The 15297-nt window shown below is 40.9% G+C and overlaps 1 pseudogene; it reads left to right on the forward strand.

Moving 5' to 3' along the window:
* Nucleotides 1-9560: 9560 nt before the first annotated feature.
* LOC121844476 lies at nt 9561-11790 on the forward strand (annotated as a pseudogene).
* The last annotated feature ends 3507 nt before the right edge of the window (nt 11791-15297 follow it).

Genomic DNA, 15297 nt, shown 5'->3' on the forward strand with positions numbered 1-15297 from the left:
AGTTAGAAAAGGGAATGAAAAAACTGATATAAATGTCTTCACAGCCTCACCCAACCAACATTCTGAGCTCAAGTGACCAGCTTAACACATCCACTGAGCCCTACCCAGCTTGGACTGAACCATTACTGCAGATATGTTGAGGGTAGGCAACACAACTGGAAGTTCAGATAAATACACTACACAGCTGAAGTCAGAAGTTTACATACACCTTAGCCAAATACATTTAAACTCAGGTTTTCACAATTCCTGACATATAATCTGAGTAAAAATTCCCTGTGTTAGGTCAGTTAGAATCACCACTTTATTTTAAGAACGTGAAATGTCAGAATAATAGCAGAGATAATAATTTATTTCAGCTTTTATTTCTTTCATCACATTCCCAGTGGGGTCATAAATTTGCATACACTCAAATAGTATTTGATAACATTGCCTTTTAAATTGTTTAACTTGGGTAAAACGTTTCGGGTAGCCTTCTACAAGCTTCCCACAATAAATTGAGGTTTGTAGACTTCCTTTGTTTCATCAGACCAGAGGACATTTCTACAAAAAGTACGATCTTTGCCACAAATGTGCAGTCGCAAACCGTAGTCTGGCTTTTTTATGGCAGTTTTGGAGCAGTGGTCTCTTCCTTTCTGAGCGGCCTTTCAGGTTATGTCGATATAGGACTAGTTTTACTGTGGATATAGATACTTTTGCACCTGTTTCCTCCAGCATCTTCACAAGGTCCTTTGCTGTTGTTCTGGGATTGATTTGCACTTTTCGCACCAAAGTACATTCATCTCTAGGAGATAGAATGCCTCTCCTACCTGAGCGGTATGATGGCTGCGTGGTCCCATGGTGTTTATACTTGCATACTATTGTTTTTACAAATGAACGTGGTACCTTCAGGCGTTTGGAAATTGCTCCCAAGGATGAACCAGACTTGTGTTCTACAATTTTTTTCTGAAGTCTTGACTGATTTCTTTTGTTTTTCACATAATGTCAAGCAAAGAGGCACTGAGTGTGAAGGTAGGCCTTGAAATTCATCCACAGGTACACCTCCAATTGACTCAAATTATGTCAATTAGCCTATCAGAAGCTTCTAAAGCCATGACATCCTTTTCTGGAATTATCCAAGCTGCAATCCCGTTAACGGGATCGATATGACAACAACCAGTGAAAGTACAAGGCGCCAAATTCAAAAGAACAGAAATGTCATAATTCAAATTCCTCAAACATACATGTAACTTATATCGTTTTCAAGGTAGTCTTGTTGTTAATCCCACCACAGTGTCCGATTTCAAATAGGATTTACGGGGAAAACACCGTAAATGATTATGTTAGGTCACCAACAACTCAGAGAAATACACAGCCAATTTTTCCAGCCAAAGAGAGAGAGAAAAAAAGCACAAATAGAGATAAAATTATTCACTAACCTCTGATAATCTTCATCAGATGACACTCATAGGACTTTATGTTACACAATACATGTATGTTGTGTTTGATAAAGTTCGTATTTATATCAAAACATCTGAGTTTACATTGGCGCGTTACATTCACTAGTTCCAGAAACATCCAGTGATTTTGTATAGCCACATCGATTCAACAGAGATACTCATCATAAATGTAGAATAATACAAGTTATACACATGGAATTATAGATATACCTCTCCTTAATGCAACCGCTGTGTCAGATTTTTAAAAACTTTATGGAAAAAGAAAACCATGAAATAATCTGAGACGGCGCTCAGAAAAATAGTCGCATAGCTGCCATGTTGGAGTCAACTATAACCATAAATTACATGCTAAATATTCCCTTACCTTTGATGATCTTCATCAGAAAGTCTCCCAGGAATCCCAGGTCCACAATAAATGCTTGATTTGTTCGATAATGTCCATTATTTATGTCCAATTAGCTACTTTTGTTAGCACGTTTGGTACACCTATCCAAACGCTGGAGCTGGTCGACAGTTTCTTCGGACAAAAACTTCAAAAAGTTATATTACATGTCAAAGAAACATTTCAAACTAACTACAGAATCAATCATTAGGATGTTTTTAACATATAGCTTCAGTAAAGTTCCAACCGGAGAATTCCTTTGTGTCTAGAGTAGGAACGGAATGCAGGAAGATATCATGTGCTTTGCGCGTGACTTGGAACTGGCTCTCTGCCAGTAGTCTGATCCATTCCATTCTTATTCAGCCCCACATCACAGCAGAAGCCTCATTCAAATTTCTATAGATGGTTGACATCTAGTGGAAGCCCTAGGAAGTAAATCTTCATTCATATCTAACAGGGATTTCAAAAGGGAAGGGTTTGAAAATATACCAGCCTCAGATTTCTCACTTCCTGTTTGGATTCCTTCTCAGGTTTTTGCCTGCCATATTAGTTCTGTTATACTCACAGACATCATTCAAACAGTTTCAGAAACGTCAGAGTGTTTTCTATCCAATACTAATAATAATATGCATATATTAGCAAATGAGACTGAGGAGCAGGCCGTTTACTCTGGGCACCTCTGGGCACCTTTCATCCAAGCTACTCAATAGTGCCCCTGCAGCCATAAGAAGTTAAAGGCACAGTCAACTTAGTGTATGTAAACTTCTGACCCACTGGAATTGTAATACAGTGAATTAAGTTAAATATTCTGTCTGTAAACAATTGTTGGAAATTACTTGTGTCATGCGCAAAGTAGATGTCCTAACCGACTTGCCAAAACTATAGTTTCTTAACAAGGAATATATGAGTGGTTGAAAAACAAGTTTTAATGACTCCAACCAAAGTGTATGTAAACTTCCCACTTCAACTGTATCTTCTCTTTTGATGTTCTTTCATCTCTCTATGGCTTCTAAACACTATTATGATGTTTCAAATCCTGTCTAATGCAGAATTAGAGTATTTTCTTCTAGAGTATTTTAATGTTTAACATTGGTTTATGTATCTGATCATTTACCAGTTTAACCCATTTTGGCATTAACCCATATTGGCATTGTTGAGCATAGAGCTCAACCCAACAGTGACTACAGGTTTTACAGCAAGCATTGTATGATGCTGATTTTGACTCTATCATTAAAATTCAAAGATGTGGGAATGAGTCGTCTCATTATGGAAAGTCATTTTACCTGACAGTTTTGATATCTGCTCATTATGATCCATTTGACCTACATCTCATGGCACATGAGGGTTAGGTTATGGTTATAGTTTAGATCAGGGTGAGGTAGGGGTTATGGTTAGGGTTTAGAGCCGGGACATCCTTAGGATCCCAGATAGAACTGAACGAGATTAAAAGAATAGCAGTGACCGGACTTTCAATGAGTTCAATCACTACATTTTCACTATCTTTGGTTGTCCTCATAAACAAAGTTGGATTTCTCCTTACATTTTTGGGGTAATATGAAATGAACAAATCACTGAAACAACTTGCATTCATTTGTATTAAGTATACATATCCCCAGGAAGTAGTTAGGTGATATGGGTGCTGCATTTTTCTCTTTTATTCTTTTCAAGGGGGTGCTGAATTTTTTTGTTGCCTACACTACAGACATCTTATCTGTCCGCTAATACGCCACTATTAAAGGCCCGGTGCACTACTTTTGCGGAGAGAAAAAAATAAATATTCCGATTTTTTTCATGGGATGCTGCACCCTACTTCCCGCGGCTATGTAAGCATATATTTTTTTGTTGGTCAAATTGACTACAGAATTCTTTTTACAGTGTGTCTGTGTGGTTGAGTTGTAAAATTCCAATGGAAAGTACCATATTTCTGCCCCAGAAGACGAGGGTTCAATTCCCGCTTTCTTCATTCACTCCTTCTCTGTCTCCTCCTCTTTCTAATATGTCTAAATAAAGCATTGAAAACATTCTGCTAAAATATTCTCCATATGACCTTATCATCAATCAATATTTAAGCTATATACATTTGCATTTTTAAACTATTTGAGAGACACAGTCTGCCAAACAAATGTTTTGTTCTATTGCTCTATCACTCTTAAAAACACCAATACTCAGATTCAAGAACCACTTTGGTTGTTTCAAAGTATTTCTATTCTGTTTTAAAACACTTTCTGTGTATCATAACACTTACATTAGGGTTTATATTCAAACACTCTCCAATCACCAGATCTCAGGTTAGGTACACTAATTTCATGGTTTCATGGAGTCTTTCTTGAGGTTTTGAAGAACTGATAGCATGGTTGTGGTCACTTCCATTCAATTCCAGTCCATTCAGAAAGTCAACCAAATTCCAATTCCACATTTTCCCAATTGAAAAGCATTGAAGAGAATTGGAATTGGATGTGTACTTCCAGAATTGACTGGAATGGAAATGGAATTGACCCCAACCCTGACTGATAGAGAATAAGAGAGTGAAATGTGGCCTTGCCTTCCCTATCAGCCTGGAAAAGGGCCTAAATATATTTTAACCCTGTGAGACCTAGCGTTGTAATATTACAATGTGACCTACATTGGATCCTGTACAGTGGTGTAAAGTACTTAAGTAAAAATCCTTGAAAGTACTACTTAAGTCGTTGTTTGGGGTATCTGTACTTTACTTTACTATTTATATTTTTCACTACTTTACATTTTTTACTTTACTACATTCCTAAAGAAATTCTATAATTTTTCTCCATACATTTTCCCTGACACCCAAAAGTACTCGTTACATTTTGAATGCTTAGCAGGATAGGAAAATGGTCTAATTCACACACTTATCAAGAGAACATTCCTGGTCAACCCTACTGCCTCTGATCTGGAGAACTCACTAAATAGAGAACATTCCTGGTCAACCCTACTGCCTCTGATCTGGAGAACTCACTAAATAGAGAACATTCCTGGTCAACCCTACTGCCTCTGATCTGGAGAACTCACTAAATAGAGAACATTCCTGGTCAACCCTACTGCCTCTGATCTGGAGAACTCACTAAATAGAGAACATTCCTGGTCAACCCTACTGCCTCTGATCTGGAAAACTCACTAAATAGAGAACATTCCTGGTCAACCCTACTGCCTCTGATCTGGAGAACTCACTAAATAGAGAACATTCCTGGTCAACCCTACTGCCTCTGATCTGGAGAACTCACTAAATAGAGAACATTCCTGGTCAACCCTACTGCCTCTGATCTGGAGAACTCACTAAATAGAGAACATTCCTGGTCAACCCTACTGCCTCTGATCTGGAGAACTCACTAAATAGAGAACATTCCTGGTCAACCCTACTGCCTCTGATCTGGAGAACTCACTAAATAGAGAACATTCCTGGTCAACCCTACTGCCTCTGATCTGGAGAACTCACTAAATAGAGAACATTCCTGGTCAACCCTACTGCCTCTGATCTGGAGAACTCACTAAATAGAGAACATTCCTGGTCAACCCTACTGCCTCTGATCTGGAGGATTAAACACATGCTTCGTTTGCAAATGATGTTAGAATGTTGGAGCACTTTTAGACTTTTACTCAAGTAGGATTTTACTGGGTGGCTTTCACTTTTACTGGAGTCATTTTCTATTAAGGAATCTTTACTTTTACAATTGGATACTTTTTCCTCCACTGATCCTGTACAAGTTTTAAGCGAAATGATCATGTCAAACACTAAACAGTGAATCTACTTAGACCCAGATGTATCTCTCAGTAGTCATTTTGTTGTGTGCCATTAATGATTATTGCGGCGTCGTCTGACACCACACTGGTTCACTACACAATCATACTGTATGTTGAAGTCCTTCCATGCAAGTACATGACGTGACATTTTTGTTTGTCTTCTCTAGAAACAATAACTTTGAGCCATAGCTAGAGCTAGTTTTGTAAGTGTTGCAAAAAACACATAATTGGGCTTAAAGGGTTCCCAAACTGAGACGTAAGGCCACATTCACATATTATTTACCCAGGCAAGTCAGAAGAAAACAAATACCTATATTCAATGACAGCCTACCCCGGCTGAACCCTCCCCTAAACGGGATGACGCTAGGCCAGTTGTATGCCGGCCTATGGGACTCCCCATCATGGCCAGTTGTGATGCAGCCTGGGATTGAACAAGGGTCTGTAGTGACTCCTACAGTGCCTTAGACCAGTGCACCACTCAGGAGCACTACATACAGTATATTGATAGACAAGTTAGAGATTGATTCCCTTCCACATTCGGCAACTATGGACAACCACATACTTCAAGGGTAACTTTAATGTTCCCTCTACACATCAAAATAGCAAAAATTAATATAAAAAAAAAAGTGGTTTATGAGGTCAGAATACGGCCATTGACGACCATTCATTTTATGGTAAAGAAGTAAGATAGGAGGTTCTCTCTTCAAATGAAGCCAGAAAGGACAACCAAATATTACTATAAGTAAGTTAGATGTTCTCCATACATAGAAAACACACAACATAGTTTGTTAGTGAAATTCAAAAATCATGGATCGTTCGGGTTGATGAATATGTCTATTTCAGACTAAATATCACTTAATTTCAGATGTATATACCATTAGACAATATTATTTACCTTTATTTAACTAGGCAAGTCAGTTAAGAACAAATTCTTATTTTCAATGACAGCCTAGGAACTGTGGGTTAACTGCCTGTTCAGGGGCAGAAGGACAGATTTGTACCTTGTCAGCTTGGGGATATGAACTTACAACCTTTCGGTTACTTGTCCAACACTCTAACCACTAGGCTACCCTGCCACCATTATATTTAAATGCTTTTCATCCATTTTGATGTGATTTTTATAGAATTTCACAGTTTTCTAACTACACATTTTTCCTGAAGCCCAATGTTTGATTTTTGCCATTCACAACTACAACAAACTGTAAAGGCATTGAGTTTGTAGAGTCACAAGCTTGATGAAATATGTAATATGGTACCAAATACTACGTTCTTTACTACTTTGGTACACTACAAGTGAAATTTGTCCAAATACTTACAACGTTTTCAAATGGCGGGACTAGATCTCTAAGGTGCTTTCATTTTCTAAATGGTAATTCAGATATGTAAGAAAATACCTTAAAGTAAAAGGTGACATTCTATACTGTCACCTCATATGAACATTGATCTCAAATCCAAAATGCTTTAGTACAGAGCCAAATGTAACATTTTAGCATCACTGTCCCAAGACATATAGTGGAGGGTGTACAGGTAGACATCATCAGTAAAGATAAATGAACAGTCATTTAGTATGAGACAATACAAACGTTAAGTGTCAGGGGGCAGGAAGTTGTAATGCAAAGACACATGTTCTGTAACACCACTTGACTTAGAGGAAGCAGACTTTTCTGCTGTATATTCATTACACTAATGGTAGCATATACCGTGGGGCAAAAAAGTATTTAGTCAGCCACCAATTGTGCAAGTTCTCCCACATAAAAAGATGAGAGAGGCCTGTAATTTTCATCATAGGTACACTTCCACTATGACCGACAAAATGAGAAAAAAAATCCAGAAAATCACATTGTAGGATTTTTAATGAATAAATTTGCAAATTATGGTGGAAAATTAGTATTTGGTCAATAACAAAAGTTTATCTCAATACTTTGTTATATACCCTTTGTTGGCAATGACAGAAGTCAAACGTTTTCTGTAAGTCTTCACAATGTTTTCACACACTGTTGCTGGTATTTTGGCCCATTCCTCCATGCAGATCTCCTCTAGAGCAGTGATGTTTTGGGGCTGTTGCTGGGCAACACGGACTTTCAACTCCCTCCAAAGATTTTCTATGGGATTGAGATCTGGAGACTGGCTAGGCCACTCCAGGACCTTGAAATGCTTCTTGCGAAGCCACTCCTTCGTTGCCCGGGCGGTGTGTTTGGGATCATTGTCACGCTGAAAGACCCAGCCACGTTTCATCTTCAATGCCCTTGCTGATGGAAGGAGGTTTTTACTCAAAATCTCACGATACATGGCCCTAGACATTCTTTCCTTTACACGGATCAGTCTTCCTGGTCCCTTTGCAGAAAAACAGCCCCAACGCATGATGTTTCCACCCCCATGCTTCACAGTAGGTATGGTGTTCTTTGGATGCAACTCAGCGTTCTTTGTCCTCCAAACACGATGAGTTGAGTTTTTACCAAAAAGTTATATTTTGGTTTCATCTGACCATATGACATTCTCCCAATCTTCTTCTGGATCATCCAAATGCTCTCTAGCAAACTTCAGATGGGCCTGGACATGTACTGGCTTAAGCAGGGGAACACGTCTGGCACTGCAGGATTTGAGTCCCTGGCGGCGTAGTGTGTTACTGATGTAGGCGGCTTTGTTACTTTGGTCCCAGCTCTCTGCAGGTCATTCACTAGGTCCCCCCGTGTGGTTCTGAGATTTTTGCTCACTGTTCTTGTGATCATTTTGACCCCACGGGGTGAGATCTTGCGTGGAGCCCCAGATTATCAGTGGTCTTGTATGTCTCCCATTTCCTAATAATTGCTCCCACAGTTTTTTTCTTCAAACCAGGCTGCTTACCTATTGCAGATTCAGTCTTCCCAGCCTGGTGCAGATCTACAATTTTGTTTCTGGTGTCCTTTGACAGCTCTTTGGTCTTGGCCATAGTGGAGTTTGGAGTGTGACTGTTTGAGGTTGTGAACAGGTGTTTTTTATACTGATAGCAAGTTCAAACAGGTGTCATTAATACAGGTAATGAGTGGAGGACAGAGGAGCCTCTTAAAGAACAAGTTACAGGTCTGTGAGAGCCAGAAATCTTGTTTGTTTGTAGGTGACCAAATACTTATTTTCCACCATAATTTGCAAATAAATTAATCAAAAATCCTATAATGTGATTTTCTGGATTTTTTTTCTCATTTTGTCTGTCATAGTTGAAGTGTACCTATGATGAAAATTACAGGCCTCTCTCATCTTTTTAAGTGGGAGAACTTGCACAATTGGTGGCTGACTAAATACTTTTTTGCCCACTGTAGTTAAGCCTACTAATCTTCCATGTTGTTATTTTTTGCTTTGTGCTTTGCATTTTGATGTATATGAAAATTGCTTTACATATAAAGGTGTTGTTATTAGTATTGTCATTAGAACTATTATTATTTACAATGTGGGGCTTCAATACCCAACCTATAGGCTAATGCAAATGAGGTCACTTGAGGTGTGACCTGTTGAGCAACAATATGTGAAAATAAAGCCGGGTAGACACTACATGTTTTTAGGACGATCTACAGGCTCCTGATCAGCTCCAGGAGCATTTTCCCAAATCTTTAGATCAAACCCAGAGTAAAACATAATGCCACAGTCTCGTAAAGTGTAAGCACATAACCGATTTGCGGATGACGGCTCCCATAGGCTCCCGGGCACTCTACGGGCACATACGGCATCCCGAAAATGTTCAAACATGTTGAATATATTCGGCCTCAATTAGTAGTCAACACATAGTAGTCCAAATATATTGCCGATTACTAGTTCATTACGATTTGACTTGACTGAATAGTTCAATATTAGACCAGTCAAAACATTTGTATTGTATTACAGCCATAACTAGTGGGAAAGGATTTCAGTAAATGTATGAAAGCTAAGAGAAAGCCTGTGGGTGTGTCAGGGGGTGGGCACCTGACAGATCCTGTATAAAACAAGTGGGCAGACCCACTCTCACACTGTATCTCTTTAGTATCCTTATAGAAGCATAGAAACTACTTCTGCTACTACTCTCACACAGTGCTTGAGACTGACAGATCTTCACTGCAAACATGAACAGCAAAGTTTCTCTGTCTGGTGAGTAGCCTTTAGGTTATAAAGATGGGAACTCAAGTCAATGGTATTGATTCCTTTTTTTGGTGCTTTTTCCTTTGAACTTCATGTGCTCTAGAAATATGATGCATAGCAGTGGGGAGCATTATTTTATATTACTCCACTGCTTTTATTTTTTTGTCAAGTTGACACAAAATGTTAACATTATTAGTTACATTAAAATGTACAAGTCAGTGGAGTAATTCATTTTGTTTTTATTCTTGTATGCGCTTATTGTATATGACTGTTTTAGAGCACTACCTTCTCTATCTTTCCTTCTCTTTCTCACTTGCTGTAATGACTCTAAAAAAGGAACACATGGATTATACATTTATGTTTGTACGGTGGCCTTTGTTTATATATTAAAACCAAGAGATTGCTTGGTATTTGATGGGAGTCAATTTAGCAAAAATGATAATGGCATAAAAACAGTTTAGCACATACAGATGTAGGATCTTAATTTGATAAATATTTTGTTGCTGAAGGTTTTCCTGCACAGCAGCAAATGCTAAATTATAGTGGATTTGCGTTTTAAGTACTCTAAAGTTTCTAATGTCCACTTTGAAAGTTCAGACTTGATTTTCCCTAATCCATATAATAATTCACATTTCCTATTGCTGCAGGATTATTTTCCTGCTGTAGCAAACAGGCTAAAATTAAGATCCTGCATCTGTAGAGGCAATGCTCACAGATTGTTTTGTGCAGACCATGAAGTACTGCTTTGTGTTAAGAAGAAGTGTGAAACAAATTGTTTTTGCCATTACTCAAAATGTGCTAACAAGCAGTACATGAAGTCTAGACCTCTTAAAAAAGTTAACAAGTGTTCTTGTTATCCAACAGTAATCCAACTGCATACACAAAATGGGGAGTTCTGCATTGTTCTGGTCGGGAAGACAGGAGCTGGGAAAAGTGTTGCAGGAAACATCATTCTAGGGAAAAAGCTTTCCCATCAAAAATCTCCTCTATTTCTCAGACAAAAAACTGTCACAAGAGAAGAGGGAAGGTGGGTGAGCAAAGTGTAGCTGTTATTGACACCCCAGGTTTGTTTGATACTTCATTGTCCAATGAAGAGTCACTGAAAAAGATTGCTGAATGCATCTCTCTCTCTGCACCTGGTCCCCATGTGTTCCTGGTTGTGATCCAGCTGGGAAGATTCACTGAAGAGGAACAGAGAACTGTGGAGATGATTCAGACATTATTTGGTGATGAAGCATCCAAATACGCCATGGTTCTCTTCACACATGGAGACTTTCTTCATGTGATGATGATGATGATGATGATGATGATGTAACAATTGAACAGTTCCTGCTTGAAAATCCAGATCTGGATAGTGTTATTTCCCAATGCAATGGGGGATATCATGTCTTCAACAAGAAAGATAAGAATCGCTCCCAGGTCACTGAGCTGCTTGAGAAGATAAACAATATGGTGGAGATGAATGGAGGAAGCCACTACACCACTGAGATGTTCCAGCAGGCTGAGAGAGCGATTGAAGAGGAGAAGAACAGGATCCTGAGAGAGAATGAAGAGAAGATATGCAGACAGGAGGAGAAACTGAAGAAAGAAAAAATGATCCAAGAGGCTCGGGGAAAAGAGCTTAAAGAGAAGAATGAGAGGATCCTGAGAGAGAACGAAGAGCAGAAACGCAGACAGAAGGAACTGAAGACAGATTCACAAGAGGCTCAGGAGAAAGCTATTGAAGAGGAGAAGAAGAGGATCCTGAGAGAGAAGGAAGAGCAGAGACTCAGGGAGGAGGAACTGGAGAAACTGAAACTGGAAAAAGAGGCTAAAGATAAAGAAATAAAGGAGTTGAGGGAAAAATATGAAAGGGAGGCAGAGAGAGAGCTGAAGGAAGAAATGGCTTTATAGATAGTTTTATTCAAAAAGCTGCTGAAGTGTGGAAAACATTGGGGAAAGCAGTAAAAGATAGGTGCAGTACACAATGAAAATCTGAAACAATGCTGTTCGAGAGTCCCAAGCTTAGTCACATTGAATGCATTCATATACAGTGTACACTGTTGCCATTCTACTGTTATAGCCTGTAACTATAGCATTGACTTCTATAGATGTATATTCTATAGCTTACATAAAGCTTTATGACATTTATCCTGGCTCTGCTGTGTCTGTGATTTGTTTCCATTTATGTCAATAGTAAACATTATGTAATGACAATTTAAGACAAATACCAGACAACATTGAATGTAATCTATTGTTTCATTTATATTCAATGAGGACATTCTTAAAATAACACAAATAATCATCATGACAGTTTATTAAAGCTGGTAATTAGCTACAGATGTGATTTTAGGGTAGCTTTCATGCATTGGCATTATAAATCAAATATGTTTTAATCAACAACAAAAAATAAAAAACGTATTCATGTTGTGCCTAACACTCCATGACTTGGTCATTCCTTGAACAAATGGGTCGGTGTTCATACCATTGTCAATATGACATCATCAATATGGGACAGAACAGTGGAATTCTTTATATGGATGCACACAGTTGTCCAGACTCTGTAAATCATGCTGTTTAAACAGTGAAGTAATAAAGAGACTCTCTTTTCTTGACCAGTGACCTGACTGGGAAAACCTCCAGGTCTATAACTAAGGCCTGGAGTTTTCCCTGGTCAGGTCCTGTATAGCTTATCCTAGAAGTAAAGGTTACGAGGAATGGAAGCCATTGACGGTTATTGAGACAAAGACATGTGAGCCATGGCGGCCTAGTATGTCTGGGTCCTCCAGGCCAGCAGAGCGAGAAAATAAAATCCTAAACTCTGGGACCAACTGACAAATTGGCATCCTATTCCATATATAATGCACTACTTTTGACCAGAACACATGGGGCTTTGTTGAAAGTAGTGCGCTACATAGGGAATAGGGTGCCATTTCATCCCAAACAGACAAAGAACCAGCAGGCCTATGAAATCAAAAGTGCAAAGATTATCATCAATAGTGTAAAACATTAGAGTAAAAATGATGTACACCTCAATCACTTTATATACAATTATTACACTCAGTTCTCTAATCTCTCACACACAGGAACGGGGAAATGACCAGCGAACATTTAACATTTCAATACAGACATCAGGGGACAAACCTTCGTCATTCAGTCACACACATACTATCTCTCCCTCTGACACACATACTATCTCTCCCTCTGACACACATACTATCTCTCCCTCTGACACACATACTATCTCTCCCTCTGACACACATACTATCTCTCCCTCTGACACACATACTATCTCTCCCTCTGACACACATACTATCTCTCCCTCTGACACACATACTATCTCTCCCTCTGACACACATACTATCTCTCCCTCTGACACACATACTATCTCTCCCTCTGACACACATACTATCTCTCCCTCTGACACACATACTATCTCTCCCTCTGACACACATACTATCTCTCCCTCTGACACACATACTATCTCTCCCTCTGACACACATACTATCTATCCCTCTGACACACATACTCTCTCCCTCTGACACACATACTATCTCTCCCTCTGACACACATACTCTCTCCCCCTCTGACACACATACTATCTCTCCCTCTGACACACATACTATCTCTCCCTCTGACACACATACTATCTCTCCCTCTGACACACATACTATCTCTCCCTCTGACACACATACTATCTCTCCCTCTGACACACATACTATCTCTCCCTCTGACACACATACTATCGATCCCTCTGACACACATACTCTCTCCCTCTGACACACATACTATCTCTCCCTCTGACACACGTGCAGGCACACACACACACACACACACACACACACACACACACACTTGGGTGGAATAATCTGTACAATAAGGAGAATTGCTTTTCATGCTGTTTCAAAGTTACACAGGCTGTTAAAACATGCTGAGGATACCTGGATCATAGTGGGTTATGGGAAGAACACTGAGGTTTGAGGCAAGAAGAAGCACCTGTTTGAATTCAATACAAATCTCAAACACCACCCAGTCCAGTGAAAAATCATTAATAGGAATCAAATAGAAAGATTCAGAGAGTAGAAAGTGAGTGAACAAACCAGGGACACACTGACATTATCAAATGAAGCCAGGTCAACAACCAATATATAAGAACTCAAATGAATAAGTAGAAGAAAATAATGAATTCACACACACACACACACACACACACTTTGTTGTCAGTCAGTCAGTCAGCCCACTAGGGGGAGCCCTACTTAAGTCTGTCCCTCCGGTAGGGGCAGCCAAGACACGCAAGGCGCCTGACAGAGGAGCGAGACCATTTGCCTCCTTCAGGCACACAGAAGGAAAGCGCAAACCAATAGGACAGCAGCCCGGACAGGAAATTAACTCATCTTGCTCAGGGGCGGGGCCAGCAGGGGGGTCCGGGATTGCAGTGCGGAAGCTGCTAGCCTTCCAGCCAATCGGACGTCCGACGACCACCGTCGCCGAGCCGTTGTTGTTGTCCGGACGGGGGACAGGAGGGAGGGAGTGGGGGAGTTGGAGACTGGATAGAACTAGCCGTTAGGTTGCAGAAGCAGGGAGGAAGAGGACGAGGCTGGGTGTAGGAGAAGTCTCCCTTGTGTAGGGACAGCGCCCTCTAGTGTGTCAGGAGACATGCTTCAGTCCATAGGCTCCCCCAGAGAAAAATCTTCCTCCTCTACCTCTTCCAGAGGATCCAGAGACACCAGGTCCAGAGGCAGCCCTGAATCATCTGACACGTTCTCCACCATCCCTCCCTTCTCCTTCTTCCTTTCATCCTCCACCATCCCTCCCTTCTCATTCCTCCTTTCATCCTCCACCATCCCTCGCTTCTCCTTCCATCCTCCACCATCCCTCCCTTCTCCTTTCATCCTCCACCATCCCTCCTTCCTTTCCTCTCCTTCCTCCTTTCATCCTCCACCATCCCTCCCTTCTACTTCCATCCTCCACCATCCCTCCCTTCTCCTTCCTCCTTTCATCCTCCACCATCCCTCCCTTCTACTTCCATCCTCCACCATCCCTTCCCTTCTCCTTTCATCCTCCACCATCCCTCCCTTCCTTCCATCCTCCACCATTCCCCTCCTTTCATCCTCCACCATCCCTCCCTTCTCCTTCCTCCTTTCATCCTCCACCATCCCTCCACCATCCCTCCCCTTCTCTCCGTCCTCCTTTCATCCTCCACCGTCCCTCCTTTGTCCTTCCTCCTCCACCACCTCTTCTTCCTCCACTTTCTGCAGGTCGTGGTCGGGGTACCGGAGGAGGGCGAGGGTTCGCCCTAGCTCGGGATGCAGGGGAGGGACTGGCAGTTTAGGGTTGGCACGTGGAGAAAGAAGTTCCCCCTAAGGGGGAGAGGCGCAGGTGTCAGGCTGCTGGGGAGCGTGAAGGTCAGGGAGATGACAGACTTGCTGGGGGGTGTTGTAGAGCTTGATGTGGCCCCCGTTCAGGTCCTGCCACAGAGAGAAGGGGTTAACCCGGACCAGGTTTTCGAGAGGGGATGTCGTTGGGGGAAGCATGTCCAACTGGCTCCGTGACAACCGCTGGTCGCCAGGGCGACGGGGAACTCTGACGTCGGTAAGGGCTGATCTGGACAGTGGTGGGTTCTGCGGAGAGATAATCACCCAGAGGGATGGGCTTCTT

This window comes from Oncorhynchus tshawytscha, unplaced genomic scaffold (genome assembly GCF_018296145.1).
Source record: "Oncorhynchus tshawytscha isolate Ot180627B unplaced genomic scaffold, Otsh_v2.0 Un_contig_2792_pilon_pilon, whole genome shotgun sequence".
Lineage (NCBI taxonomy): Eukaryota > Metazoa > Chordata > Actinopteri > Salmoniformes > Salmonidae > Oncorhynchus > Oncorhynchus tshawytscha.